This window comes from Cydia splendana, chromosome 3, assembly GCF_910591565.1.
Source record: "Cydia splendana chromosome 3, ilCydSple1.2, whole genome shotgun sequence".
NCBI lineage: Eukaryota > Metazoa > Arthropoda > Insecta > Lepidoptera > Tortricidae > Cydia > Cydia splendana.
This window is the reverse complement of record NC_085962.1, coordinates 8,635,142-8,662,295: the sequence shown is the minus strand read 5'-3', so window position 1 is coordinate 8,662,295 and position 27,154 is coordinate 8,635,142. Positions and strand designations below refer to the sequence as shown.

General features: G+C 36.1%; 1 protein-coding gene and 1 long non-coding RNA gene across 2 annotated transcripts in view; both read right to left on the bottom strand.

The window, feature by feature from the left end:
- LOC134806510 (carbonic anhydrase-related protein 10-like) overlaps positions 1–3,016 on the bottom strand; it is a 54,100-nt gene extending 51,084 nt beyond the window's left edge. The window contains exon 1 of the mRNA XM_063779793.1: positions 2,409–3,016. The gene's annotated coding sequence lies outside the window, so the exon portion shown is untranslated. The remainder of the gene's footprint in view (positions 1–2,408) is intronic.
- The window catches only part of LOC134806523 (uncharacterized), a 496,946-nt gene that overhangs the window by 375,865 nt on the left and 93,927 nt on the right, over positions 1–27,154 (bottom strand). The window lies entirely within an intron of this gene.

Sequence of the window (27,154 nt, the reverse complement as noted above, 5' to 3'; positions counted from 1 at the left end):
CGTCTTACCAAAGACATATGTAACTTCGTATAAGACGAATAAAGTCTAAGGAAAAAACGTGCCTCGGAATTCAAGTAAAAGTCATTCTCGAATAGGTGGCGCACACACCTTTAGCCTATCCTTGGATAGATGGCGTGACGACACCGTTTCATATTTAACAATTTTAACACATAGATATCAGTGAATGAACATGGATCAAAATGATATTAAAAATATAAAATTATTTATCCATATATATACATTTTTTGATAACTTTATACGTTTTCATTTTGAGTTTTAGTCGTGTGTCGATAGATGGCAGTAAATTTACAGTGACTACAAAATTTACAATGACAGGACCCCTCTATACTATCTATTCTTTTTGGTCTTACGAAGCGTCTTACGTCTTACGTCTTACGCTGTCGCGAGTTTAACATTTTTTCCCCATCACAAAAAGTGCACAGCGCCGCTAAAGAAGTTTTCACTTCAAAAAAATTGGTGAGATGCCTGAACTCATTGTCTAAACTTAATTTTAAATATTATTTGCAAGTAGTTAAGCAGTTAATGGAAAAGTTGTCACTTTAGGAAATTTTGTAATGTGCCAATGCAGCTTGTTGTCGACTGGCATGCGATCTCTTTTGTACCTCTATTTAAAAACATTAGACTTCTTGTTTGTTATTAGATTACATGTCACTAGTGTCAGTCTGCCCTTATGACTGATTGCAATTGTGCACTTATTTTTTCTTGTATAATATTTATTAAAATAAGTACGTTCTAACTCGTTTTTTCATCATCTCACCTCATACAGTCCACCCGTTAGCTATCGCAGCTATTACATCATGTCATAACGTATCTATATATCATATCATAACATTTTCCACCTAGGTACAGTACATAGGTCATTTATATTTCGTTTTATACCTTTGATATAAACCGGGCAAGCACGCGTCGGACTCGCGTTCTGAGACAATATCGTTACACAAATTTTTACAATGTTTTTTTCCTTAAGTGCGACTCACACTTTACCAATTTTCATTATTATATGTTATGCATAATGTTTTTCTTTATTCAAATTCAAAATAAAAAATTATGTATTTCATGTGATTTACACACATATATATACAAAACAATAAGGATACAAGAATTACACATAAACACAACATATACACATTAAAAATTGACAAATAGATATAATACAGTGGTAGCCAAACTAACAATTTTTGCTACCACTGTAGGAGGGAGGGAAGTGTGACTTGTAGGGGAATGTAATCCCTCACATTGGAGCATTATGGGACAGTCTGGATTTTCCACTATCATTCTCAGAAAGATGGTGTTTGTGTGGATTATCACAGAACATTTGAAATAAGGTAAGGTGGGGTAAGACTATCACCGGGGTAAGACTATCTTATCCCACCTTACCTTATGTATTATTAATCGTTATAAATATATAAAAAATCAAAGTTTCTTGTACGGGAGCATCCCTAAATTTTTCGATGTAACGGCAATCAAACACATTCTATGTAAATTTCAAATGTTTACTTGTCACGGGTTATGCAATAGAGCGCGATGAAGTGAAAAACACCTTCATATTTTCGATGGGGCTACTCAGTTTATGTTATATTTATTTTTTATTATATTTTGTGTTAGCGATAATAACAAACACACTCAAAATTTTCAATTGTCTATTTAACACATTCATTGCCACTAAGTGCTACGGGTTACGCTCGTAGCGCGTAGCCACGGTTTCGCCGTATAGAGCGCGTAGTCGCTACGAACAGTGTACCCGACAGTCAAGTTCTTGGTCCTGAATGTGTTAAAACGGTTCTGACCCACGGACGCTGGACAACGTAAACTTAGTAGGTAGGTACGTAATACGATTTTTGTTCCATTCGGATATGAATCCCAGATGTAAAGTTTTACGCGATTTAAAATAATGATATATTATTATCATATTAAATATAAATACGGGAAATTATTTATTAAAAATCTAAGAACGCATAGACTATATTTTTTTTACTAACAAATATTCCACACAATACATACAAACCAAAAGCAATGCATTCACAAAACTTATCATGACAAAACCTAGGAATCTATTCTAAGTTAATACCTACTTTAATTTTTTTTAAACACCCATGTTTTTTTTTTCATTATTTTATAAGTAGTGAATTAAATAAAAGTTGGTAGTATTTCTAAGTGAACTTGCAAACTGTTTTTGTAACGGAAGAAAACAAGGTATAAGACGTACACTTACCTAGCATAAATCTTTAACGATTCGTCCCTTGAACTATTCGTTTAATTACTTACTTTTAATAATAAAATGCCTTTGTAACTGATAGTTGTAGTAATAAAAATTGGATGATTGGAAAACTTTCATAAGTAAGTAATTAAAAGTACCAGAATGTAGGTAGTTAAATATGAATACGTACTTGATACAAAACAGGTGTTGTTCAGTTCCTAATCACTTCATAACAACGTAATATTATAAGTTAAATACTTATTTTTATTACTAAAAATACACGCCATAAAAACTGTACTCGATTTGGAATGTCCAAAAAAATACACGTACAACGTAAGAAGTTAGTAATTTATCGTAAAGTTCCCGCCGTCTTACGTAAAACCCGACCTTTAAATTGGTCCGCACGCCAGCATGCGCGCGGTGCGACTGAAGGCTTGTTTCACTTTAGCCAACACATTCCCGCTTTCCTACCTTTCAAGTTTTCCACTCAACCTCTCGATACTAAACGACCAATCATTTTACCCGTCGCTTTTGTATAAAGATCTCTGTAACAATGCGGTAAAGTCTAAATTCGAATGCTTTCGCTATATCTTAAGACACTTGCTCAATAGAATTTGTACAATGCTTGCGGGCTTGGCTTCAAAATGATCAATGTTCGCCACGTTCGAGAAAGGAAATTGTACAATGTGACAAAACCCAAAAGGTTGTATTTCCAGAAAGCAGAATGCAAGCAAAACGATGCGGCGAGTTTGAAAACACTTGATTTTTTTCCGTGCGAAACAGAGATAGATACAGTTTTCCGCGTGACAAAGGGATCGGCCTACGCTGTCGGGATGGTGGGGATAATCTTAAAAAATCTGAGACAGTTGGATTAAAGAATAGTTCACTTGGTGTATGAACAGGCATTTTGACGGTGCGTGTATTGTGTGTAAAAATGACATGTAGATACAATAGTTATTTGTTTTACAAGGGGGCAAAGTTGTAACTAGTGCTAATATCGATACCCGAGCAAGCGAAATATTACAAAATTGAACCAAGAGCGTAGCGAGCGGTTCGAACATTTGAATATACAATGCTAAGAAGGTTGCATCTTTTAAGTATTTACAAGCTCTTATGTTGAAAACTACTAAGTGAATATATTTACAGTACATATGGTCCTATTTTCCCGCACTAGTGGGTAAAATAGCACTTTTCGTGCGATGTCAAAAGTTTAAAGGGACATATGTACCTACAAAACGTTGTACGATACACGTGCGAATAGGTAATTCGCAACTCGTGTCGATTTAAAACACTCCCTTCGGTCGTGTTTTAATTTATCGCCACTCGTTTCGGATTTCCTCTTTTCCGCACTTGTATCGTAAATAACTATTGTACTATGGAAAAAGTTATTATGGAAACGGTTATTATGGAAAAAGGAGTAGGAAGTACTTGATCCCAAAATTGTATAATGAAATACCGTATGATATAAGGGAATGTAAATCAGTTAGGATGTTTAAATTTAAAATGAAAATGTTTCTATTAAACAAAATTAAAAACAAAATTAATATAAAGTTACCAGCATAAGCAATAAGATGTATATAAGTTAACAATTAATTAGGCAATTAGCTAAGTCTACCCATCTATGTTTTAAGGGAGTTCCCTCTGCCAACAAACTGCCCTGCAGTTTGGCAGAAGAAAAAAATCTGTATAATAGGGTTTATTTCATCTGAATAAATGATTTATTTATTTATTTATTTATTTTTTATTACTTTTTTCACTTTGAATTTGGTATATTTAGAAATGTGAATTTAAAATGACATACCTATACCTAACACAAAACACTGACACTATATTAGAAAACTATATTCACCTAACTGATAATGAAAATCATTGGATTTTACTGGAATTGGATCTGGGACCAAGTACAGTCGGCAACAAAGAAGTTTCTTTTAAAAAATTTAACTTTTTTTCATTCATTTAATATTCGGCTACTGCCTATACTAAATATAATTATTATATTTATTTAACACCTAAAAGTTTAAATTTAAGAACTTAAATTTTCTATCAATAACATGAGACCTAAGTGCAGTCTCATTCATAAAACATCAAAACAGGGAGCTGCCTCTCAAAGGACTAAACTCGAAGCAAATGTTGTTTATTTTGTTTAAGAAGAAAGCCTGTATACAACGGAGAGCGCCACATGTCAGGGCATGAATAAAAGAAGAGCTATGCTTCAGACTTTCAAAAGTTCAACTAGTATTTTTCAAAGCAATAGCTACATTTTTCATAGTGTTATAAGTGGTATAAGCCATTTTGTGTGGAAGTGGTCCACTAATAACACAAACCAATTTTGGCTACAGATTAAACAGGAATGATTGAACAAGCCTGAATTATATGAAACATGTTTAAACCCTCATAATTGACACACAATAATAAACAATGGAAAGATGTTTCTTGACGTATGTAATGAAACTTAAAAAATAGAAAAAAAAGATAAACGGTTATTTATGAATTCTGCTTAAAACTAATTACATTAATTCTTCTGCTAAACCACAATAATAATATGGTTTGTTGGCAGACGAGGCTCCTATAAATGTATGTATATATATTTATGAACTCGTTTGTACTAAAACTAAAATATAATAAGTATACCTAAATTTTTCTCTCCTTTTTTTGTAACCAATATATGTAAGTAGAAATGCATGGATTTATAGATCATAAAATGCAACACGTTTAGTCAGTGTAAGTACTTAATTAAAACGCTATTAAATACTCAATTTGACTAATTATCATTTATTGTTATTCAGTAATATTTATGCAAATAAACAGTACCTATTAGTATTTGTCATCCAACAAAGCATAGGTAATTATTAATACATATAAACATGTTTGATAAATAACAAAATTTAGCTTCAAATTGCACAAAGCGTTAACTAAAATTATATACGCGCGCAATATTGTTACATTTGACCCTAAATTTGTGCAATAAATTATGGTTTACTTTGTCGTTTATGAGGCTGCAGACATAACCCGGTGGAGCATGTGTAACGGATTGCGGCAATAAGAGAGATTGTCTTTTTTATGAAGCCCCGCCGCATTGCCGGCCAAGTCGCCACGTTGAAAGTAAAGATGGTGCTAAGATCATCGACAATTAATGTAATGGTAATATTTTGATAAGACTGCGTCAGTGTTACCGCTGTATTATTAAGGTGCAGGTTACTGCTCACTGCATTGCTGCAGTAAATGTCAAAAATCCAGGTCAAAGTCAAATCAACATTGATTTTGATAGCAAACCAGTCGGAAGCAATGCAACATAAAATCCGCGCCAGCATTCATGAATCTTTTCTATAATTATAGGGGGGACAGAGGTGAGTTTTGACACAGGAGAGTTGTGACATCGTTGATTTTTTGGAATCTATTAACTAAAAACAAGGTCGCATTAGCGCGCGTTTGTTAATTCAAGTTACGAGCTAACAAACGCACACTGTTGCGAGCTCGCTAACAGTCCTTACTGTCTTTAGATTCCAAAAAATCGACGATGTCGCAACTCTCCTCTGTCAAAACTCACCTCGGTCTCCTATACATTCTTTTGCATTTTAGACCTCGAGAAGTGCATAGGTGCATTTTTACCTTCTAAACTATTTATTTCCATTCGCGCGAGTAGCTCCGTAGCCGGCCGTTTGTCTCGCGTACCTGAGAGGTGTCCGGTTGGATGCAAGAGTTAATTTCACGGGGTATTTCGCCCGCTGCTCTAAGAAACGTTTTCTTATTACCTAGTTGCAGTAGCAAGTACATGGAATGAATAAGTCTTCTTGCACAGTAGGTACCTCTAGTGTAAATTTCATGTAACGTACGCGTTTAGTCTCATTACGTATGGAATTTTGAATTTCCAAAACGTCCCGTTTGGCGCGCTGTTGAAAATCCCATACAAAATGAGACCTAACGCAAACGCGTACGTCCGTCACGCTATGGAATGAAATTTATATTAAGGGTTCAGTTACATGCAGATTAAAGAAAAGCAAGTTGAATAAAATATTCAAAAATTTACGTAGTCTGCATTTTTTTAATGAAATGAAAAATCTTTAATTTCCGGCAACTAGTGGCTCATAGACTTAAAACTGGCATAAATCTAATGTATTATACCAGCCAGGCAAATGTATTCGGCGAGTGGTTTTTGATCGCCAAGCAAGTAGTGAAGCGAGATTATCGTGGCTACAAACTAGTACTCGCAACTTCGTTGGTGAGAAAAGCCGATCAGATCATAGGCACGAATGAAATGTGCATCTCGTTTTTTATTCACACGGGATCTACAGTCACTATCAAAACTATCAAAAGTAGCGTACCTATCAGACTATGCGCCTAAAGTATGTCTCTATATGTTATGTAGAACAATGAAACTGTTGCAGATACTTTTTTTGAATGGAAACTCAATAAATATCTATACAGGGTGTAATCGTTAAGTGTAGCCAGGCGATAATTCCGTAAATATAACAGATATCAGAAAACTTCAAATTGATATCGAAAGTGCGTTACCCAATGCGTAAATTTACATTAATAACTTTTTTTAAATAAAAGCAGAAATATCCCAAACATTAACTTCAAACCCTCCCATACATTTAGTACCACGACTCACCCTTCAAAGAACGTCGGTTGTCGTAAGAGATAAAACTGCTTGAGATTCATTATTTGCGATAATAAATTGTAATAAAATAATAAAACTTCCGTTTAAGAAATAATAAATCTAACATTAATTTTTTAATTACATCGCAAATTTTAAGAAAAGTTCATTTAGAAACATTTAAGAGGGCCCGTCAATGTATCGCACAAGTAGGGCGTCAACTACAACTACTCTAAACAAAAAATGTACTTCCTTAAAAAATAAATGTTGGACTTATTATTTCATAAACGGTAGTTTTATTATTTTATTACAGTTTATTAACGCAAATAATGAAATTCAAGCAATTTTATCTCTTACGACACCGACGTTCTTTGAGGGGTGAGTCGTCGTACTAAATGTATGGGAGGGTTTGAAGTTAATCTTTGGGATATTCCTGCTTTTATTGAAAAAATGTTATTAATGTAATTTTACTCATTGGGTAACGCACTTTCGATATCAATTTGAATTTTTCTGATATCTGTTATATTTACGGAATTATCGCCTGGCTACACTTAACGATTACACCCTGAATATTGTATTTGAGGGTAACTTTTGGTGCGTTGTTTCATACGCTAATTTTGACGCTAACTGTACAACTACACATACGTTTCTTGTGTGAAAAAATAGTTAATCGCTTCTCGTTCTATCCCTTCGGACACCTCACTCAACGCCAAGGTATACCCTCTACAAGAAAGTGCATATTTTGACGTCCAGTTTGGTTCAATTGACTCCGTTCAATGGTCCCGGGCATAAGGTGATGCATTGTTTTAACCTAAAGGGGGCCACAGATTACCAGTTCGCCGAACGACATCTGTCAGCCTGTCAGTTGTTCGGAGCTGTCAATTTTTCGTTTAACTGACAGGTTGATATCGTCCGGCGAACTGGTAATCAGTGGGCCCCTTAATATAAAAACTTGACTATGCTAAAATCGTCTCTAGTAATATAATGCGAGCTATAATAAAATTGCAGCATCTGTCACGGTAGCAAGCAGTTCAACGTTCATCTCAAGACATTATCTTCACCAAACAGTCGGATCGTACGAAAGTTGCGGGCCATTATTTTCTTGACGTATTTCACAATGGCGGGGCTCCGTACCATCGTTTTATTTCTGCAAAATTCACGATGCATCCGAGAAAAGACACTTTCATGTGCTCTGAACTTGCTCAGTAAAAGGTAACTAATTTTAAACGTCATATAACTTATGATTAAACTAGCAAGTTAATTTTGTTTCGGTTTGACGTTTGCAAGTACCGTCCTTACTGCTTAAATAAGTATGGAATAATGTATGGTCTATATATGGAACTAGAGAAGGAAATTATTCAAAAATTAAATAAGCAAATAAATAATTTTCAACATTATTAGATTTTTAATTTTCATGGGTTATAGATGACTGATAGATGTAGATCTATGCCCATCTCTGGCTTTAATAAACAAGATCATTGATATTCTGCAATTCTAATGTAAATAACTATTTATCGTGATGCTATTTTATTATATTTAAATTAGCAATAACTACATATAGTACACTATTCAATTAACTATGACTCCATCGTATTTTGTATCTCTGATATTTTAGGTATAATGATTCAGTATACATATGATACTGAATCATTATACCTACCTGAAATATTAGAGATACTCGTATGTTCACTTATTTTAATTAGTCATTGAATTTTAAGGAGGGAACAATGTCACCCTAGGTTTTGATTACGACTGGTGGTCAATTTAATAAAAAAAGGTTCACTGTGTTGCCTTTATTTTACAAACAAACTAAAACAATTCATCATTATATCATAATGAAACATGTTGTTTGGTAATAAGACATTTTAATTGTAACATAAATTACCATGGATTCACTCTTCAAAAATTTCATTTTTCTGGATGGACGACTCGTCATAAATTACCTCGTATTTTTTTCCCAAAATGCTAAATAGAAGTAGTAAATTCAGGAATGGCCGCAGATATGACACTACAGGTACAGACGATACGCCGCGCCGTTCCAGTGAAAACAAATCACCGTGTATCTGCACACCGAGACGTTTTTATTTTGTCTGCCACGTAATTGAATTTTGTGGTCCGTTCCATCATAGGACCGATGCGCGGATAGATTTGTTTACCGGCTTTGAAACGGATTTTGTCCGGCGAAATGTATGTTTCGAACAACTTCGGGAATGGACATCGGTTTATATTAAACTTGAACTGCGGACGTATTGCACGATGTCGTTATTTATTTCTTGCAGGGTATTACGTTATGTATGCGCGACACATGTTTATTTCGACGCATGCCTCGACGTCGAGCAATTGAAATGCGAGTTGCAAAAGCGCGGTGTCACGTAGTGAAACGTTACACTACTAGTCTAATGTAATCGTGAAAGGGGTCCAAATTCTTCCATATTTTTTTTTTGTATGCATCTTTAATGATTTGGAATAAATGATAATGATTGGCATGATTCTAAAATAGTTTAAGACAAGAAATCGCTTTATATGGTTTAAAGCTTTTGGTTAGTTATACAATGACATTACATGTACACCTACATTCATAAGTATTATGGAATCTGCCTACCTATAGTCTAAATTATTTAATCCTTTCATTTTTACTCATTAACTTCACAGTGGATAAGGCCCACATATATGTGCAGAGTGACCGCGTTGGTCCCCTAAAGATGGAAAAATACGAGTATGAATCAACATCTGCCTTCATTCACACGTTTTTGCTGGATTGCTTTCGCATTCGAAAAAGTAATGGGTTTTTACGCTGAAATGATTTAGATATTCATTGTTTTAAATGAGGTTTTATTAAAAAATCTTCTGAACGTTTGAAAAGGAGCAGTGGTGCATGATTACGATATATAAACAACACTTTAGCGGAGTAAATAATCTACCTCTACTTAATATAAACCCGTCGAACTCCTTTGACGTCAGACAAGTATATCAATAGGGTGGAAACTGGATAAATTTCTCGTATTTTAAATAACAGAATAACTTTTCTGTTTGAGAAACGATACGTTTTAAGAATACAAAGAGCAGAAGTTGGCACAAAAGAGGCTATCACTCACAAGTCATAAGAATACAGTCAATAGGTGTAAAAACACTCTTCAATTTCCATTCAGCTGAATGAGTATAAATAATTCAGTATTGGCTGCTGTTGATGTTACGACTTTCTTTTCAAGTTGTTTGTACTTGAACTGTATAAATCGGTAGGTATCAATCATATCATGAAATTAAGAAACTCGCAGTGCATAAAGTGTTTTTTCCTTGTGAGAAACCATGTTTTTATCTCAGTTTGACATGCGTTATATATAGAGCAAAGCGATGGGATTATTGAAGTCAATTTGGGAAAAGTTTTGGGCATCTAGATTATTTATTAATTGTTATTTTATATTTTTTCCGATAGCCTTCTTCCTCGTGTTATCCCGGCACGTGCCACGGCTCATGGGAGCCTGGGGTCCGCTTGGCTACTAACTTTGTTGCCAATAATTGTCGGGTAATCTAAGAGATTCCTTAATAATATTTAATTGCAAAAAAAATGCTCAACGTTATAACATTTCAAACTTTTGCGTTTCGAACACATATTTGATAAAACATATTTATACCCGGGTCTATCGCAAATTTGTTTTGTTACCTTTATTTTCGACGATTCGACACAGCCGGCCTAGCCAAGGTTACAATCGCTATCGCTTCGACAACGAAAAGCTTTATGTCTCTCTATCACTCTTCTATATTAGTGCGACAGTGACAGTTGCGTTTCGATCGCTACGGATTGGCATCTTGGCTACGCGGCCAGGTTTCACTGGTCGCGGTCGCGGCTAACTGCATGGTAACTAATAGTAAGTAGTTGTAGCTGGTAGTTAGCCTATGTTTGGGGTTTTAAGAATTGTCTCGATGAGTACTACAGTCTATGAGTACTGTAGTTGCCTGTGAAAAAAAAGTGCAGTCAGCGATAAAAGCTTGTACCAAAAATTACATTTTTGCCAAAAACTTATTTATAAATAAAATTATATTTGTATGTGACTACACGTAAAAACAAAACATTCAATGAAATTGAGGAAAACAAATCTTCTATAAATAATCGGCCAAGAGCATGTCGGGCCATGCTCAGTTTAGGGTTTCGTAGTTACCATTCTGTCAAAATAGGCCAAACGGGTATCATAAGGGAGTACCTTTGCAGCGCTTTGTACTTTGTACTTAAAGAAGATTTTTTTCAATAACTCAAAAACGACTAGACCGATCATGGTCCCTATAATTTTCTTTCAAAGTATTTATTAAGGTCTTATTTCACGATTTTTTTCATGTTTTTGGGACCCGTGGTTCAAGAGTTAGAGGGGGGGAGGACACATATTTATTTTCTATCGGAGCGCATATTTCCGATAATATTAACTATATCAAAATAATGGTTTTAGGAGACCCTTATTCGTTTTGAAAGGCCTATCTAACGATACCCCACACTATTGGAAAAAAAGCAAAAAAAAAATTAAAAACAAATATTTTGCTATGGGAGGTACCCTAAAAAAACTTTTTTTATACTTTTTATTTTACTGTTCTGTATGATTTATGTATCCATGTCAAATTGCAGCTTTCTAGCACTTACGATCACAGAGCAAAGCCTCGGACAGACAGACATGGCGAAACTATAAGGGTTTCTAGGTGACTACGAAACCCTAACAAAATGAAACTTTGCAACAAAAGAATGGAGTAGTTATTAAAATCACTCCATATTTAAACCAAAACAAGAGCTGTCTCGTTTATCTTACGTACACTTCAAGAGGGCTCTGTGAAGGGCTTTATTATAATAAGAGGCGAACTTTCGGCAGCCTACTCTAGACCTTTTTTAGAAGCATACTTCTCAGTAAGTGGACAATTCAGCGATATTTTGGTTGGTAGGTACATTTTAATTAGGACAACCTTCCAATTTTATCTTATCTAGACTCAAGTGCTTTTGACAGTTTTGACCTTTATTTTGTGCTCTTGTATTGTACCTACTTACAATTATTTGTATGGTGTCAGTATACAAACGGGTGGGTTCGTATGCTGACACCTTAGAACATAATTTTGGTTGTGATGAAAATGTAATTTAAATATCATGACACATAAAACAATCACACCGTAATCCTACTAGCTCAAGAAAATGAACAAATTTTTCAATAATCCAGACATGGCGAGCATTCCGGAACACAAACGGCTATTCTTCGCGCAAGATTTACAATGGCGTAAAAAGCGTCCCAGTGAAAAAGAATCTGTTTTTTCTTGGAGCGTTGCCATTGTGCAAATGGCGGGAAATTCACGCCATATAATAACAATCCATAAAATATATAAAACTTAAATTCATTGTTTTTCGCTTGCATATCTTTCAACGATCCTGTGTTTATGCAAATATATTTTTTTTCCGTAAAAGTAGTTGTGCCGTGTATGCTGTAGTGACGGACTGTAAGCCAGCAATGGATTTTTATGACCAATAACTTCCCGGACAATTGAAACATGTCAAGGGAGGTTTGTAATGAAATTTCGTGTCTGTCAGCTGCCGCGTCGTTGGTGGGTTGTGAAACGGTATCTAGGTACCCAAACACGTAGAAAAAAAGTCATAGCTTCCCGATTGAAAATTTGTCATTTTATAGATAAAAAAGATAAGAAACTGGAAAATAAGTTGGCTGTCTATGAAGGCATGTGTCAATTTATTGTGGTTATAAATAGTTTTAATGTTTATTTGAGCGAAATTAATAATATTTTAGAATTATATACACTACAATATAATTATCTATGGGAGGATATATATTTTTAATTGTCGCAAACACTTTTTGCTCTTATGGATTTTCCCTTATAGGATAAGTTCGCTTATGTTCAGATAATTTTACTACCTACTTATTTATAGGTTAATAAATAAGTAGTAATATTATCTGAAAATAATCTTTTTTTATTTTGTGTTGATACATTTTTATAAATCTGTACGAACTATTGTTACGAACTGTAATTATAAAAGTAAAGAATGACTCACGCTAGACCGAGCCGGGCCCGGGCCGAGGCGTCCGACATGTCATTTTCTATGACGGCTGATCGGTGATCACGCGGTGCTTTCCATAGAAAATGACGCACCGGAAGCTCCGGCCCGGCCCCGGCGGTCTAGCGTGAGTCAACCTTAAACTTCGCGTAATGAAAAGCACAAACTTTTGAGAAATGTTATTTGAAATAAAATATTCGTCTGTCATTTGTATCGAGTGCAACGGAAGTCGCTGACGCCCCCCGAGGCTGTGAGGCTTCGCTACCGTGTTTATATCAGTTTAAAACTTCACTTCGTCGATCGGATTGCTTCCTTTAGAAATTCAAACACCTTTCTTAGTACAATGTAGTTGTTTGATTTATGTACAGGTCGTATTCTACACATAACAACCGTGTATCAAAGCTACACGGAATAACTTTTTATTTGCCTACCGAAGGTATACTTGCGCCAAAGAAAGTATATCGTTTTTTTTCTTTGGTACTAGCGAGCATGAAAATCGGTTTTCTTGAACCTACTGCACCCAGAAAAACTATATTTCGTGATACTTTGAAAAAAAAAACTCGTATCTTGTTCTGTCAATCAAAAGAAAAATGTGATAACTATGGTGATAGCTCTGTATGGGATGCATACAGACTTACTGCGTTTCAACTTTGAGCAGCAGTGTGAGTGGGATACGAGATTCATTTTAGTGACGATTGCCCTAAAATTTTATTTAATCCCGAGCTAGTTCTATTAGTACCCAAATATATAGCACTACCTACAATGAGCCTCGACGTTAGTATTGAAACAGTTTTGGTTGAAAGTTTGGTACAACAATATCATAACCCAAACGGGTTTAAATATAAAAATAATATATCGTTAGAGCGCGGACAACCTGCTACTACCTCTGATGGCTTCTTGATGCCTTTATGATGTTATGTCCACGACAAAGGACGCGAATATTCCGTAGAGTAGGATTTTTTGCATATATTCCTTTAAACCCCTAATGTTTCAGTAAATAATATGATCTGTAGGCCTGCCATTTTATGATGGAACACATCTTTTCACAACAGTGTTTTTACACGACTGCCCAAAAAAAAGTGTGAATTGTTTCTTTTTTTTATTCATTTTGTTCAGTATTGCACTGTACAGCCAAAGCGGCTAAACCGCAACACTCTTGTTTTGCCATATGAAATAAGGACGTGTTGCGGATATTTAACTACTTTCGACCCGATTCGAATTTTAAGATACGTCAATTAATAGATCTAGAAACGATATGGATTAGATATGTCAGTGTCAAATGTGACGTTTCTTCAAACAAAACCGTCACTTTTAACACTGGCACATCTAATCCATATCGTTTCTAGATCTATTAATTGACGTATCTTAAAGTTCGAATCGGGCAGTTTGGCTGTCACTATCTATTTGATGCTGACTGTATGGTTTATCAACAAGATAGTTAAGGTGAATACCGTTACATAGAGTACGAGTACCTATAGGTATATAGTAATAACTAGAATAGTACGTATATATACTGGTTGCAAAACTGCAGTTAATTACTGAATGAGAGAATGTAATTTAAACACACGATATTTACGCTAAATAAATATCTTTAAGCATTTGGTCAATCTTGAAGTTGACTGTTGAACTTGCGACAGGGTTTCAAATTTTGCTAGCTTAAATACTGAAATCTGTTAAATTGTACTTACATATGTGTAGGATGCAGGTCGTCAGGAGGCAATACGTTTTTTTTTCATAACAACACGATAGTCACGGTACCTACGTCGTAGTGTGGACAGTAAGAAGTATTAGTGAGATTTATAATTGTTATCTAGCGGCGAACTAGGCGAGGCAGACTTATTGCCGGGTCGCGTGCTCGCACCTAATATATTATGGTGCCTTAGCCAAAACGTCTTTGTTTGCCACTCGCCCACTGTTTACCAACAAATACCGCATTTTAAGGTCCTGCTTCGACTTCAAATAAATTAAAAGATACAACCAGTGACACCTACTGAAACGAAAGCTCCGAGCTTATCAATTAGCTATTTTAATCTTGTCGGCGTGGTTTTAAATTTTAATTTTATTTCACCTGTTTTATTTAGGTATTTGCACCTACAAAACCAGATTAATATTTAACTGTTTGCTATCACTGCTATCAGGAGTAGTAATATTTTTTTTTTTTTTGGCATCTACAATTTGTAATAGAGACATTTAAACACTAGGTATACCTAATAAAATATACTTACTGGAAACGTACCTATTAACATTTTGGCGCACATAAATTTAACTTTCAAGATTACGCCTGCTCTTAAACTGTACATGTCATTAAATATAATAATAATATATTCTAATCCAAAATACCAGCTAGTGCCTTAAGGCGAAAGTTTTCAACCAGTGCACAGTGTCCGTTGTCAGTGATACACAGAGTCGATCGGCACCATAGACTAGGAATCCTCTAGACCGAGTTTAGAGCAATTATTTCATGCAACCGATGATGCCAAAAATGCGGGGGTGCGCGGGACGAGGTGAGCGAAGTCCCGTGCCGTGATTGGTCCGTTCAAACGACGAACGCGTTCACGGACGTCACACAAAGACACTTTCGACTCGAATATGGAGTAAAATTACCGTATGCGTGGCAGAGGGGGTAGCGCGACTATGCTAAGTCTGGAGGATGTTTTATCTGTGATCGGCACAGACCCAACAGTTTCTCTGCGAAATTGAATTAGAACATAACTCAGCGAGTTGATAGAGAGGGCCCCAAATAAAGTAGACCAATGTGGTCAAGATGTGGGTATCTTGTGGGTATCTTTGTTGGAAGTCCATTTTCAGCCATGGAAAACTGTCGGCTGATCAGATCCAATCGATAGCCAGTAACATGAAATTATTTAAAAAAATGTGCTATCCAATATCAAACCTTCCTTGCCCCGCAGCCTTCAGTTAAGTTTGTGCGAGATAAATCTGTGCCAGGTACCTAATATGTGATAATTTATCTAAACTCGGGATATATACTCGCCCTGTCAAGTTGATGCATGCAAGTCGACCCATGTCAAATGTAACAAGGTGCAATATTACACACATTTTTTATTTTTTATTCATACTTACTCGTATTACCCGTAAATAATGATTCCGAGAGAGACACGTAGGTAAATAATGGAAATATAGTATGAACATTTTATTAGGTAACAACTTATACCTTAAATTGTAAATAGGCAGCATTTTTTTGGATTTTCTTTGGCCCGGGACAGCACTACAAATATTATTACAAATTTAAATGGACTATGTGATTTATAACTTATAAACATATGGATATTTTATGCGTTCGCTTTCCGCTTAAAATCCAAGTCTGAAAAGTTAATTAACGCGGAGACGGTTTAGTCCCTGGTTGATTAAATTTATTGCACCATACATTTTTTCCAGTGCAAAAACTGAATAGGTCGTTCAGACATTTTAAATTTTTTGTACTATTTTCGAATTTCGAGGATAATGTTCATAGGTAGGTTATAGGGTCTGTGCGGAAATAGAAAAGTCGTGGCATGTATGAGGCCCAATACATTCTACAACTCATCTCTTTCGGAACAAACTCTACACATGCAGTTTGTTCATAAATTTTAAATTTATTTCTATCCACACGTTCGCACCAATAGTTAGGTTGTTTAAAAAGTTGATATGTTTTTTAATTCACCTTTTGACATTTTAATAGGTTAGGTACAAAAAAATATTTTTCACGATAAGAACGATATTAGTTTTTAGTTTTAGATTTATTTGCGTTAAGTACAAGTTAATACAGCCCTGTTATATTAGTAATACGTAACACCCTGTGTAAACAGGGTGTTACTAAGTATATTATTAAACAGTAATATTTACCTAAACCATAAAGAAATAAGTAAACTTAGAGTGCTCACTCCATATGATAAAACGTTTTATTAATAAGTTTTAAACTCTCCTAAGATTTAATAATTATTAAGTTTAAATAGGAAAGCGGACCCTGGCGCTAGGCCGGGAAAACGCTAGGTTGAAGAAGATTAAACTTAAATATTACAAATTAGTTTTCGCATGGCTCGCTTAAACTTACTATAAATGAGTTTTCATCTACATATGGAGTGTGCACTCTAAGCATACTTAAGTATAATATGTATCCCCCTGTACCTTAAACTTACAAGAAAAGCTACCCAATTGTCCTGCTCCGATTTAATTTATTTTTATATGTTATGTCACTTTTCAGTACTTTGGAGGACAATTTCTCCCAATAGGTTGAGTTTGGGCAGCTAAAAAAAACGTATCTGTTGTTTTAGACTATTCTATAACATATATAAAAATAAATCATATCGTCCCGCTCCGATATGATTTATATATATATTACATTTCCTTGTTAGCTTATTTGGGTGGAATGGGAGCTTTGCCACGTTTTTAAACTGAAACAATTACAAGTAAAAGTCTGCCCGATTCGAACTTTAAGACACGTCAATTAAATGGATTAGATGTGTCGTGTCAAAAGTAAAGTTTTTGTTTGAAGAAACGTCACATTTGACACTGACACATCTAATCCATATCGTTTCTAGATCTATTAACTGACGTATCTAAAAGTTCGAATCAGGCAGAGAAGATGCTGCTGCTATTATTTACTTATTGCAATAATATTGGTATAACTGGATATCAAGTTTTGTACAGGTCACAGCTCAGATCCCTTCATCAACAAAATTATATTCTAACCAGTGAACCGATTTTCTGCAAACGTGGTTGTGCCTTCTTCCATGTAGGTATTTGAACTGTTGTTTATATGTTTTATTCGCATTGCATCTCGCTTGTACCAATATACAAGTAGGTACGAGCAAGAGGCTCGATGAGTGACGTCAAATTGAGATCAAAATATCAATTTGTATTAATTAAACGTAATTTAAAATCGGCCTTAATAGTGCTTATTCAAACAAAGTAAACTAGATTAAGTAATATGCTTGTTACAATCACAAAAAAAAACAGATACCGACTTATTTTTGATTCCGGAGGTGAAGCGGAACTCTCGGTATTATATAAGTTAAAAATTAAATAGGTTTTTTTAGTTACCTATTATCCGTGTGATGCTCCTCCCGCAAAGCATCTGAGTCCTTCCATGAAAAAATGTAGGGCCCTTACCTCTAAATCTACCCTGATTGGGTTCAATCCCCTCTCGAACCAAACCACTGCGCTTCACCCCAGAGGAGACACCGCAGATCACAATATTTGGCCTAAAGTGAGGCGCGTACGCACCTAAAAGAAAAGAGGAGAAATAAAACTGTAGGTAGGTACCACAAATAGTTGATAAGTCGCAAAAGCAATTCCATTTAGTTCTCGGCACCATTAACATTAGTTAGCGAAAAAGGCATTACACGATAGCTAACCCCCAGCTAATACGCAGCGTTTTGAATGGGTAGGTAAGTGGTGTTTTACACAGCAAACAAATACAGAGCGGAATGTACTGGCGTTCCGGCCTGTACGGACGCTCGCTAACGTGGGTGGCAGTGGTAAAATTACTAGCAGTACATTGCGCTACTACATCTAGAAGTAAACCACATAAGTTTTTTTTGTAATTTTCACCATTTTTAATATTTCCCAAAATAACGAAACGACAGATTTTTTAAATTTAACTGCTTATCCTAGTGATAGTTTTTAGAAATTTTGTAGTCACAGTAAATTTACTGCCATCTATCGACACACGACTAAAACTCAAACTGAAAACGTATAAAATTATCAAAAAAAATGTATGTATATGGATAAATGATTTTTATTATTTTTATATAATTTTGACACGTGTTCATTCACTGATATCTATGTGTTAGATATGAAACGCTGTCGTCACGCCATCTAGCCGAGCATAGGCTAAATGTGTGTGCGCCATCTATCCGAGAATGACTTTTTCTTGATTTCCGAGGCACGTTTTTTCCTTAGACTTTATTCATCTTATACGAAGTTACATATGTCTTTGGTATAACCAAAAGTAAGTAAAATTAACATGACATTCCGATTGCGACTTCAGCAGCGTTGCAGCGGCGGGAAATTGGCGATGTAATTTCCTTGCTATATTGCGTTACTATTCTTGCCGCAATGTTGCTGCAATTAGAATGCGAACATTCACTCCGTCACTCATTTCATAAAAGATATTGTCAGTATCATCTAGTGTTGGTAGGAACTCGAGTCCTTTGAGTCTGAATTTGAAGAACTCAGCTCGTTTTTACGAGACTCGGCGCTTAAAAGTCCCGATTCGAGTACTTTGTTGTCTTTTTTAAGAGCAACGCAAAATTGGCGATAAAAGGACTCGAGCCTCCAAATAAAGAATCCGTCAACAATTTTATAGGTTTTTCCTAAATAATAGTAAAGAAATTAGGCTTTATCGTATGATTTGTGTACCTAATCCACAAATTGTACATAAAGACAATGCATTTCAAAATTGTTGATAAAACATTTTTTATATTTATAAATTATTGTCTCTACAATTACAGACTTGGGTCTCTAACAAGTTGAAAAGAACTTGAGTTTAGTCTTAATTACTAGAGTTTGAAAAACTGAGTCGTCTTGAATCAGAGGACTCGAAGGATTCGAGTCCTAACCAACACTATATCATCGCATGCTTACCACTGCTGCAATATTTTTTTCGTGTAATAGTGTTGTAACTACATTGTGTTTGGAGTCCAAGATAAACTCGTCCATTTCCGACGCCGCGAAAATTTACGAGTGTATCGAACACCTTTTGAAATTATACTTGGATTGTTTGGATTGCCTGCAACGCCGCTGCGGTGCAGGCAGAGGAAATGGCGTCATTAGCTTTTCTCATATTTCTTAAGAGTAGAAATTTACGCGCACCTTGCGCTGAAACTATTTGTTCTTTTAGTTTTTGTGAAAATTTTTTTGATGTTTTTAATGTCATGATTTATTTTTTATAAGTAAGTTGGTGTGAAGCCCAAGGTAGGCCCATAAGGTTAGTGAAGTCTGTAAGTACTTAAAAATTTGGAATTGATACTCACAGCGCATCTCACTTGCACCAAATACTCGTATTATTATAAACACAAGTAAGATGGACGAGTGTTGTCAAAATGATATTGGTTTAGGTACTAAGTAAACCAACCTGCATGTATTTTAAATCATGTTATTTAGTAGGTATAGCTATAGATTGCAGTAGGTACGCGACGCGGGCGATAAGCCTGCACTGTAAAGTAACAGATGAAAGCCTTATTTTTAGCGTGAGGCACTGAAGCGCACGAAGTGCTTTACATACGTCAAGCATTTTCCGCCTTTCTTGGTCAAACTGAGGGCTACGAAACGCACGCTCAGAACGTCAGACTAGAGGTGTGCACGATTAACGCTGACGTCACAAATGTAAGTATGGCGGTCGGCGAGCGCCGACGCTCGTGATGCTTGGAACGTGCGTGCCCTGGCCGAACAACGCGCCGTAGTTACCAGGCATAGGAGCAAGCGCGCTCCTACCGCCGAGTTCTGCCTGGCATTGTTCCATAAGGGCGCCGCATAGGAGCGCGGCACAGACCAACGGCGGTTTTCTGTGGGAGCGCGGAAAGAAGCCATATGCCAGTGCCAACGTCCCTCGACTGTAGGCCAATTTCCATTATTAAAACATCCATATACCTACCATGTATAACATACTGGTCAAACTAAAATCATTACCATTATTTGCTACGTCGTAGTTTTAATGTTTTACCGGGTGCGTGCAAACAAGGCTGCAGCTAACATATTTTATTTATACTTATAATACGGGGTGTTTTTTCAACCCATAGCGAAGTACACTGAGTAGTGTATTCACCCATACTCGTACAAGTACTGACTGAATTTTTGAATAAGGGCCAACCCCGAAATTGTCAAAAAAAGTCAAAAGTCAAAAAATATTAAACAACCTATTTTTCGCGATTTCGTGATGGTATTTAAAAGCCATCACCTTAATGTTATAGAGGTCTCTAATATGTCCTTATAAGCTTAGCCTGGGAAGGCGTTAGCTGCATTCCGTACCTATTTTATAAAAGCACTCCCCAAAGTACGTCCATTGTACACTTTGTTGCTCCCAAGTCAAGTGAACATTTCTTGAGATAAGAATTATGCAAATACCTACGTTTCACTATCTTTGAATAATAGATTAAGATATATTTTTCACTTCTTGTTTTTTAATCATTTATTTACATACAATATATATACAGTGGTACTACTAAACGAAATTAATAACTAGCTTAAATCTAAAATAGGCCCTTGAGGCATTGTACCAAGGATGCTGGCGGCATTTCCTCGCTGTATCGCAATGCTGATACGTTGTGCGAGGAAGCCGCCAGCTCTTCGGTCACCAGTTACGTCAACCAGACGCTTCGCGATTTCTGCGAACAACTTATGCGCGCTGGGACCCCATGGACCTAGAGTTTCAACTCCAAATGGTACAAAATGGTACTCTCTACCGAGGCTCTTATATTTGTTACGTTTTAGAATTTCGGCGCTTTCCGCCGCTCCGCCCGCTTTTACAGTAGTCCGTTGGAGGTGGGACGGTGCCAGTGTGTCTACGCAGGTAGCATCCCACACCAACATCCGTCCCAAGCTCCAAGGAACTAAGGACACTCCATCGGGCCTCTTGCCATCATCATTTCACTTCTTATGCTCGTAAATGTTGTGTTTGTGTAGTTTGTAGGCTTCATGAAATGGATTTCTATGTAGGTACTTAGGTAGGTTATCTAGGTATGTATCTTTTAGGATGCTTATTTCCTTGCCAAAAGAGATCGTACCGTGTCATACAACCACCGGGCTGGATGCTGTCGTCGCCCCAGCAGGCGGCGACGCGCGGGCTTATGTCATATTCCACAAGGTTTTTTTTATCCAAGATACTTGGAAATTATCCATACCAAAATTTAGAGCAATTTTAATCATTTAGAAGTCACTATAAATCAGATAAATCAAATAATTCTGCCGTATAAAAATGTATCAAAATTTATTAACCTATCAATAATTTTGCTTTTTTGTTGTTTTTAATGGCTCATTGTACGTTTTATCTATTAGTTATATAAGTAAGTATGTAAAAAATATGCCAGTCGAAATTTTTACTTATATTTTGGTTAGTATTTATTTATTTGTATGTACTTATGAGATTATTGCACATCACAAAATTATAGCAACCACAAAATCGTTAGCAACTGAGTTAAAATTTGGCACATATATTAAATAAAATAAAGGGAGGCTCCGTTGTGGAGACAAAATTTATTCTTCGACTGTAATCTACTATTATCATAAAACATTTATATCTGCAATTGGAAAATCGTATTCGAATATAAAGTGAAGCCTAAAGGAATTCGCCCTCGCCGGAGCAGCGTACGTCTTCCTGAGTTCCGGCGGTGAGATAAACCGCTTCCTTTTCCTGGCCCTTTGCCTAGCAGCGTGTACAGTGTAGCGGACGTGGCACGAGACAAAATATACCTGAATACCTGCGCGATAATACCGTCCTGACCTTAAGCTACCTATTTATAAAACTATCCATAAAACCTTGCAACTTTACTGTACATTCGATTTGTTGAATTCAGCGTGCGCAAACTAAAACCCACTAACTAGCTATAAAACTCTTCAGCCGTCACGCCATTTAAATCCTGCAAATTAGAACATACATGGCATCAATACTCTGCGTAAATTAAACCCCACAAACTCCGACATTTCGGCTCGGTTTACAGATTTGTTTGACATCCGGCAAACGAATGTAGAAAAAAAATTGGACGTAAACAGACCGACGGCATTGCGTTCACACGCTCGCACGTAATTTAATCTTGTATCACTTTGGCGAAGCTTTGTGTAACATTGATCCCGACTCAGCTCACTGACGGCTCCGACATACCTATTAACGGAGAATCCGTTTACGTCCTAGCCCCAGTTTAAAACACTCTGCGAAAATCGAACTTGTAGTAGTTTCCAACCTCGCGGATACTACAAAACCGAGCTTAATTACTGTGCCCGCCTCTCCCCTCTTCATTATCAGACCAATGAGTTAAAGCGTCGAACTCGGAGCAATAACTAAAACTAAACACGTTTGTAACAAGTTGTTTGTTGTGTTATCAGCGCCGAGCCAAACGTTCCCATCCGCACACTCACCGCAAACTTATGCCCGCTCCTAATGAAAACTTTGTCTGGCAAATTTTATACAAATATGATTGGCTTCAACTTGAAACAATGCATGTCTGTTGATTTGGTTTGTGCTAATAAATATGTACACCAGATCGATAAATTTGTGGAAATGTGTGCGAACGCGAGAAGTAAATCAGTTGAAACAAATGTGGAGCATCAGTCAGCGGTGGGGCGCCGGCCGTCGTTAGCGGTCGAGCCTGTGCGATAAATCTCCTTGCGCCTTGAGAACACCTCCTATAAAACACTTCAGTGATTTCCTATAAATGATTTCACAACAACGTTTGCGTCTTAATAGTCAGCATCCGTTAGCCTCAAGATTCAAACCATCGATTTGAGTATAATTTAACAAGCGGCTTGATTTTAATGGCTCCTTCGCAAATGAAGGTGAAATTTACGAAAGTAGACGAGGTAGGTCAGAATATCCTACACCTACACACGCCCTTTTTTTAAACATCGTGTGTAGTTATTTCGGCAGCTAAATATCTATAGCATTAAAGAATAACCGTGCAATCGCGCCTACATGCAAAAACATTTCATATGTTTTGATCTGATGCATAAGCGAGGTGGAATTACACAGGAAAACTACTGTATAAAACATGCTATATTTGTTTGCAGTTGTATGGTGAACATTAATCATAACGAACAGGAGGTAGCGTCAGTGTAGCGAGTGCATGTGCATTCAGGTTGGCCTCGCCGCAACAGCCCGCCGCAAACAACTGCACCGGACTTTTAATCTCCGCTGAGCATCGAACTTGCTGACTTGTGGCTGGACCATGATTATGCCTGTAACTTAAAAAAAACGTTGATCAATCGCTGTGCAATGTTTTCATGTTTCACATTCAATAGTCACATATGTGTATCAAGTGTTTCTAGACGTTCTAGTCAACGGCACTTACTTTCTCAAAATTGAAATCTAAAACAAATACACCATTTGGATCAACTACACATTTAACAGAAGCTAGATTTCTTAAAAGGTCTCAGGAGGTAGTTTCTCCCTAGAGGGTGTTGATTTAATAAAATCAAAGATATATGTAACTCCGCATAAGATAAATAAAGTCTAAGAAAAAAACGTGCCCCGGAAATCAAGAAAAAGTCATTCTCGAATAGATGGCGCCATTACCTTTGGCCTATTCTCGGCTAGATGGCGTTGATGACACCGTTTGATATTTAACAATTTTAACACATATCAGTGAAAGAACATGGGTCAGTATGGAACAATAAAAATTAAAAATCATTTATCCGTATTCATATTTTAATTAAACTATACATTTTCAATTTTATTTTAAGTTTTAATCGTGTGTCGGTAGATGGCAGTAAATGTACCGTGACTACAAAATTTACTATGGCAATAGCCCTCTATACTATCTATTCTCTTTGATAAAATTATGGAAGTGTTAGCCTATGCTACGTGCTCAATTTTATCAAAGGCTTACTCCATTTTATTATCTAGGTAGGTATAGGTAGGTATATGCGTTTCGACAATGCATAGACAATCAAGTTGACAGATGCAAACCCTAATTGGGAAGCTTTTTTTACACCTAAATTATAAACATTTGACATACATAAATTTAAAACCCTTCAAAGTTTTTCATTTCATCAATTGTTTCACGTCACTGTTGAAACAATGTAAAATAAATATAAGAATTACAAATTACCTACAAATTAGAGAACCATTCTCATAAGAAATACTTGCTAAAATAATTATATTCTGTATTAAAATCCATATTGAAATAGTACTACAGCTGGGCGGGCGGCCGGGAGGCAGTAAAACTCGACTATGGGACATATGGCACTCACTAATCATACTTTGCTTTCTGTTTTATTTCGCATTTCCATTACCGTATTTCAAAAGGTATTGACATATGAGGCACTTTTACGAGTTTTACGCTGCGCTTACTTTGCCGTAAATTTAATGCTACTTTGTTCTATGCCCTAGTTTGAATTTTGCTTAAGAATAAACGCTGAAATGTGGTGAATTTACTTGCAGTAGGTAAACGTGTCTTATCTGCTTACTGTGGGTGGTCCCCTTTCCAATTTCAGTACGATAGATAACTTTTAAATTAGGTAGGTCTTATTTTACGATTATTATCAAAAGCATCACTTTCGCTATTTCGTATACTAGTAAAGGAATTTATATACTTAATAAATATGATTCATTAATTGTTTGCAATGTAAACAATGAAGAAATTATGCAGCACCTATTGTTGCAGAAATGTTGAGGTTATTTCTATTTAATTTATTCACAATTTATACGCCTTGGGGAGTCATAACTAGAAATAATAACGGTCGCTAGACGTCGAGTTTACTCATTAGACAAGCTAGAACTAAATAGTTGTACTCAATTGTCAAAATCGTTACGCCGCAGTGGGAGACTAGCTTATCGCATGTCGGCAAGTAACGCCAATAATTATCTATACGTCCTCCGTAAGCAATAAACAATTACACAGCAGTTATCATCAACTGGCACAAAATAATTTGGCGAACTCGTGGCGTACGGTGTCGTAACAGCATTATAATTCTCCGGAACACCGCCGACACTGGAAAATGTTACTTTAATCACTTTATACGACGTTCTAGTTTGTATCGGTCCCGTTATTGCCTTAAAACGCACGATACGTCTGATTTATGGCGTTTGCCTTCCTATCTGTTACCAGATTTACGATTTTACTATGATTGTGTTGGCATTAGCACTTAAACTGTAATTTATTACGTAGAAAACAATTGTAGCCTTGAGTTTGAATTCATTTGTTGACGGAAGGAAGGGATCTGGTAGGCTGACAAATGATTTCATTTCTCTTGTGAATTATTCATCTAACATGTAGTAGGTACCTCTAAGAACTATAAAAAACGAATTCTACCTACCTATTAGCAGAATCTACGAGGCGAAAATCAAACCACTAGACTTTACAAAACAGGCGTAAATTTGTGGTAAACTCATATATGAATAACAAATACATAATCTGATGAGTTGGTAGTTGGAGGGTCGAATGGAGATCAAGTGAAACGAGACATTACCGAAGATGTGTTATATTCTCGGTATCCAAGTATAAAGAGAGCAAGTAAATCTAAACATAACATATTTATAGGCTATTATTGCTTACATGCTATTTATACAATTACGTGCGTCGCATATTTATGTTGCAGACAGTAACGTATAGTTACTGTTAATATGTTAACTTAGGCATATAGTACAATAATATCTATTTTGGAAATGGAAAAATTTCGATCCCCATTCGAATGACGAATCATTCATAATTTTCCATACCTATGGAAAATTTTGAATGATTCGTTATTTAGAAATAATAGGAAAGCAAATATTATAGGAAAATAAAAGTATAATAAAAAATATAACTTTTTCAAATATACTTAAATATTTTTATTTGCGTTATTTTATATAGACACACCCCAACCGTATATAAATCATCATCATCATCATCATCAGGCTATAGTAGTCCACTGCTGGACATAGCCCTCCCCTAAAGAGCGCCTAGCGCCCTGTCCTCAGCTTGCCGCGTCCAGCATCTGCCTGCAGTCTTTCGCAGATCGTCATCCCACCTGGTCGGAGGGCGTCCTACACTACGTACGTACGTACTACGTATATAAATAATAATCTAGAATTAGAAAAAGCTACAGACGCTGCGCTGGTTCGATTCCAGCCCTACCTACTAACACGCTAGAACGAACACTTTTTCTTTCATATCCTACCTATGTGACATCTAGTCCAGTAAATAGTCAATAGTATTCCAAAACATAACAGCGTTTACAACGTATAGTAGACATATTTATATTAAATGCATCTCGAAAAATTTCCATAAAAATGTGTTTTTCTTTGTCTAGCTCACGTGAACATTTTCTATCTGAGAAATTCTTCTTTCTCCATAATGCCACACTTTGCGTGACACCTGTTACATCTGTACGAGTGTACGGAAGTAGGTGTGTACAGTGAGCAGCAGCAGTTGCTAAGCGGGCGAGGTGTTCAAAATGATCTTGACGCGACTTTATTATTAAGAGAATAAGAGCGTGTCTAGGTAATTTTGAACACCTGACCCGCTTAGCAACTTCTGCTGCTGACTGTACCAAGGTACTATAAGTGTAAAAGCTGCGAACTACAGCGGCGGTATATAGGAGAATCATTTTAAAACTGCTAAAATTGAATATCTTATAAATAAGTTAAAACTTTGCTTTGTTCATAATTCATGCGTAT